General features: G+C 37.8%; 1 protein-coding gene across 7 annotated transcripts in view; it reads left to right on the forward strand.

Moving 5' to 3' along the window:
- Positions 1-6000, forward strand: part of Lrrfip2 (LRR binding FLII interacting protein 2) — a 104846-nt gene that overhangs the window by 46292 nt on the left and 52554 nt on the right. The window lies entirely within an intron of this gene.

A 6000-nucleotide genomic window follows, 5' to 3' on the forward strand; every position in this document is an offset into this window, starting at 1 on the left:
TTGCTAGAAGCGAATCAGTTCTAAAATCTTGAATATTTTTATTTTAATGCAGGTTTGTTCTCACTTTCTGTAGAAATACCTTTGATTTTAGAAGTATCACAAAATCATAAGATGGAGTTTTGTAGAATAACATCTGCTTTGTCCTAATTTTTTGATTTTTCTTATTTTCATATCATAGACTGACAATCTATTGAATGAACATAGCTTTGGGGCTTGTCTGGCTAATTACAATTATAATTACATGGAACTATTGACTTGAGATTTTTTCTTGCCATACGTATAGGAATTATGCTCTGACGTTTTGATTAATATTTTATAATATACCAGTCTTTTAGTATAGATTGTTATAAGTAGAGTGAGGATTTGCTGCCTAAAGTCTCGTGTGTTGTGCTGAAGCACAACCTTTCCTCTTACTTCTTAAAGAATTGTGCTTCAACACAGTGTTTTGCACTTGTGTTATTTACGTTTTTCATCAGTAAAATCATCTTTCATATTAAGGGCGTTATTTGTTCCAACTCTGATTTCCTTCTTACTTTATATAAAAGTGTACTACTTAAGCTAATACCTGAAATAACAGGTATTAGCATTTTTATATTTTTAAGTACTCCACCTATTACACTCCAATACATTGTTTTCTTTTGGTGTATGTATGTGTTTCTAGAGTAACTTTATAAACTGGTTTCAAGTCATAAGTGCTCTATTTAGTTACAAATTTTAGATTTGTTTTGTAGTATTGACAAATTTTTGAAAAAACCTAAGATAACCAGTGGCTTTAAAATGGGTTTACATCGGGCTGGAAAGCTGGCTCAGTGATTAGAAAGCACTTGCTGCTGTTGCAGAGGGCCAGGGTCAGTTCTTAGCATCCACACAGCAGCAGCTCACAAACGCCTGTCACTCCAGGTCTAGGGCGTCTGGTGCCCTCTTGTGGCCTCTGTGTGCATATACCTACAGAAATGCTCCTTTCCAAAGTGCTTTTTATGTGTATGAATGCTTTTTAGAAGGAAAATGTGTGCATTTTCATGCTTGCTGCTAGAGACATTCTTTTCCTTCCTCTTTAAATAACTTTTTAAAAAACTATATAATGAGTCTACCAAAGTTTCAAAGTTGAGAGTCAAGGACTGCAAAATATTCCCCTCTTCCTTTTTGTGACCAGTTTCTTTGCTTTCAATTATAATGCTCATAATGTGAGTTTTCACAATTTATTATTGAGTATTTATAAATTTAAATGTGACCTTGGAGCATTGATCTTTAAATTTGACCTAAGTTAGGGAACTTTAAGTCAAACCTCCAAATAAAAGATATTTGCCATTAAACTCATAAGGAACTATTCACCTGGAGTGGGTATAAAACTACCAGTTGGATATCCATTTAGTGGAAATTGTATCAGTAAACATTGGAGATACAATTTTAATTCTATTTTTTTTAATTTACGATAGCTGTGAAAATGTGTTCCCATTAATAGAAAAAAACTCTTTGTATTTTTTGAGGTTTATCTTAGGTGTATTGGTGCTGGAATGCGCATCAGTATCACACGTGTACAGTGCCCTCCAAGGCCAGAAGAGGTTGTCAAATCCTCTAGAGCTGGAATTAGAGATGATGGGAAGCATTGTGTGGGTGCCGGGAATTGAACCCCGGTCCTCTGGAAGAGCAGGCAGTGCTCTTAAATGTGGAGCCATCTCTCCAGCCCCAACTCTTTGTATTTTTAAGAATTAACATGTGAGTGCCAAGGATGTAGCTAAGTGATTGAGTTCTTGACTAGCAGGTGCAAGGACCTAGGTTTAATTTCCATCACTGGAAAGAAAAAGCCAGTGTGAACTTGAAGAGTAATAAAGGAGTCTGCATTATCCTTGTGTGTATGTGTATGGATTCAACATGGTTTACATGTATAGATCTTTACAAAATTAAGTCTGAAAGCTCAGTGATAAATTGTATTTCTTTTTAACAATGTGCTTTGTTTTTGCTCTCTCTGGGGGTGGAACCCTGTTCCAAGTGCTCCTCCACTGAGGCTGATCAACATCCCTAGCCTTTGAGATAGTTTTCCCCGTTTTGCTTTAATTAGATGATCTTAGGAATTCTAAGCATTTGGAGTTTTTGTTTGTTGTTTTATTTTGGGAATCAGGTCCAGGGTATGTGGCAGACCACTCAGCTACCACTAGCTCTAAATTATTGACTTTTAAAATAACTTTACCAGTTCCACTAATCTGAATATGCCAGACAATTTTTGTCCTCTATAAAAATAAATATAATGGTCTAAAATAGTGACCTAAATGTTCTAATGGTTTACCATAAAATTTAGAGGTTTCAGTGTTTCTTTACCTGTGTTTTTAAACTTACGAGTTTTGGTTTTAAAAGACTCATACTGTCTGCACATTTATTTGGTTTTGAAGCACTGGCGGTATGTGGATGTGGGTCATGTACACTTACGGTTTTATGCTGGATTTTTAGGATTTTGAACTTTTCTTTTGTCCAGTTAGTTATCTTTCAGAAACTGCTCTGTTGAGAGGTGCCCTGCTAGAAGCCACATGATTTGAAAAGTGCTATAGACATTAAGACTAAAAATAAAAAGGACAAAGGAAGCCTGAGCTTGAATGTAGGCCTAGGGGAGGGACGAGTAAGTCAAAGTCTTCGACTGAAGAATGAAACTGTGTATGTTTGCTTGTTACATGTGAATAGATTGCTAATAACATGAATGGCAGTAGCTGCCTTAAAAGTTACCACAGATGCTTGATTATTGCTTTGTGTACAGTGTACAAGAAGACAGTCAAAGAAATCTCAGATTAGGAAATAGTGTGACCTTGAATCATAGGATATTCACTGTTCCTTATTAGTGGAGATTTGTACTGTTTAGTTACTATTTATTTAGTTCCTTGCCATATGTTACTGGTTTTGAGATAATTGTAGTGAATTCAGTTTTTCAATTATTCTTTAAACTTGTCTTTTGTTTAATTTCACTTAAGAGTTCATCGAAGGATATTACTGGGACACACTGGAGCAGAACCAGTACACCCAAAAGGAGAGACATGATGGTGTGTACTTCTGAAATGTGTGGTCTCAGATTTTTATGTGTTTATTGTTGATTTTCAGTGTTGTGGACATAGAGGCAACAGGAATAGGCTAGTGACACATGAGTTTCTACTTTGTTTTCCTGTGGAAACTTTAAAACAAATGTTGTCTCTAAGGTTCGATATCATGCCCTGACTTTGATTCCAAGATTATTTTGCAAGCCAAATCAGCTATGTGCTCTTCCTTGCTTTTGCTATTTTTCAAACGATGGCAGACAGTGGTAGCGGCCATAGAGATGAGGAGGGAAGCATCTTCGACCTTAAACGGTTTATACTTTACATTTAAAGCCTCCCTTAGGCTGTATTGTTCTGTAATAGCCTAAGATTGAATCATCTTACTATCACTGATTCTGAATTTTGTTATTTGAAAGAAAAGTAGAGGCTGGGGAGTGTCTCAGTGGTAAAGCACCTGCACAACATGCACAAGGCTGTCAGTGCAGCCAAAAGTTGGCGTGGGGGAGAATACAGCCTTTTGTGTGTTCAGGATGGGGTTCTGTCTCAGACTGCAGAGTAGCTAGGGCTACGTGTGCCTATCACTATGCCTGGCATAAAACAAAGTTTTAGTTACACATGCAGCTTAGCAATAATTTCTACTAAGAAAGTAAAGGTTATATCTAAATATAATAGCTTTTGCATTTCATAATATTTTGCTTTTGAAGTAGTACTGTTTTGATTTTAATAATGACAAATGTTACCTTTTTCCCTTCTGTTCCTGACTTTGACAATGCAACCGACTTTCGCACTTTTCTGAAGTGCAGTACGATACCCTCAAGGACAGATCATCAAGGGTTCCGCCATTAGTATGTAGTGCATGACTTTGTGTTACGTGTGAGGCTTTTCTTTCTAAACACCAGTTATTGCTTGCTAATCATAGATTATGACTAACTTTCATGGTTTTGTTATAGTTTTTTTTGGGGGGGGGGAAATGTGTAAAAAACCAAAAACGATTGTTTTTGCAGTTGTGGCATAATCAGATACTGGAATAATAGCTTTTCCCATAGTCTTCAGGGTCAGGCTGAAAGCGTGGCTCAGTGATAAAGTGCTTCCTTGGCATTACAAGCCTGTATAAGCTCCCCAGTACTACAAGAACCAAAAATGCTCCAGTGGATCAGACGCGTGCTGGGAGAGCTGAGGTTTCTGTCTCCGTAACTGAGTCATAGTTTCATCTTCCACAGAGGAGCTGGTTCTCTCCTGCTACCATGTGGGTCCCAGCATCAGGCTCGGCAGCAAGCATCTTCATTTTCTGAGCCATCTCTCTCTCCAGCCCCTCTGACAGTGTTCTGAAACACCTGAGCTACATACAGTAGTACACCTGTGCTCCATTTCATGTGTCATAGGCTGGCAGGTTACTAAATAAAATAGCCAGCAGTGATGGGTGGCAGCTGTAGACATCCAAGAATTTTAGCTTGACATATTGAATTAGCTAAGGAAGTCAAACTGGCTTGGTTTTTTTTTTCTTTGTTTGTTTGTTTTGTTTTTTTGGTTACAATTATGTCAGTAGATTGCCCAAGTTTCTAGGCTGCGTAGTTTTCACTTAGATGTTCACAGTAAAGTATGAAAGATTCACAATGAGGAAATGAGCATGTCCTTCCTGTTGAGGATCTGACTGTGTGAAGTGGTTTTCCTAGGACAGCCTGCCGCCCTTGGCTGTTCTAGGGTACTGCCCAGTCTCACTACATAGATTGAATTTATTGTCTGCTGGTTGTTGTTGAGTAATAGTCCTGACCTTTGTCCCCCTGGGAGAAGTGATGTTTTTATATAATCTTGTTTCCAAAGTACTTTGTGTAAACTTAAGTATATACATTATAGGTATTTCTCTTCTGAATGGCTTATGGCCTGGCTCTACTAACTTAACTATATACATTATAGGTATTTTTCTTCTGAATGGCTTATGCCCTGGCTCTGATAACTTGGTCTGAGGGTTAGAGAAATGGCTCAAGGGTTAAGAGCATTACTGCTTCCAGAGAACCTGAGTTTAGGTCTCTGCATCCATGCTGGCTGGTTCACAACAACCTCTAGCCCAGTTCTGGGGATCCATGCCCTCTTTATAGCATTTGCCCACATAGACCATAAATACATAATTACATACATATAAAATAAATCCCCCCCAAAAGAGTGTTGTTTTCAGCAATGAAATGTCCTTTTGGTTTATTTACAATACAACATTGTTTTTGCTTTTAGATAAGATGACTAAATTAGGAGGAAGAATAAACTCTCACCACCTATAGCTTCCTAGAGAAAAAGAAATGGGGGACAAGACTCAAGTAAGGTGTATAATGTAGTTGGATTTTTCTTTGGGCCACTAGCTCACAAATAATGGCATGGAGACTTATTATGAAAGTTTGGCCTTAGATTAGGCTTATCCCACTAGCTCTTATAACTTAAATTAACACTATTTATTTATTTATTTATTTATTTATTTATTTATTTATATAATCTACATTCTGTCATGTAGCTCATTACCTCACCTCTCCATACTGCTCATGCTGCTTCCTCCATGCCTGACTGGCGACTTTGTCTTCTTCCCCCAGAGCTCTCTCTCTGCTTGGAAGTCCTTCCTAACTATTGGCTGTTCAGCTTTTTATTATACCAGTCACAGCAATATAATTTCACACAGTGTACAAATATCCCACAATAGTCCCCATAGACATCCTTCTGACTCTGTCCTAATAAGTTCCCTTTAGCTGGCCAGACACCAGGTTAGTTATTGGACACAAGTCAAGTAAGAGAGGGTGATGTGTCTCCAGACTGCATATATCAGCCTTCCAAGTTCTCTCAGTCTGTTACTGACAGGAATTAGGTTGCATGCATACTACTCTTTATCATATGTACCTTTGCTATTATTTTATAATGAGTTTCATTCTTAAAATTTCACTACATGAGGCCGGGCGATGGTGGCGCACGCCTTTAATCCCAGCACTCGGGAGGCAGAGGCAGG

This window comes from Microtus ochrogaster, chromosome 5, assembly GCF_000317375.1.
Source record: "Microtus ochrogaster isolate Prairie Vole_2 chromosome 5, MicOch1.0, whole genome shotgun sequence".
Taxonomy (NCBI): Eukaryota; Metazoa; Chordata; class Mammalia; order Rodentia; family Cricetidae; genus Microtus; species Microtus ochrogaster.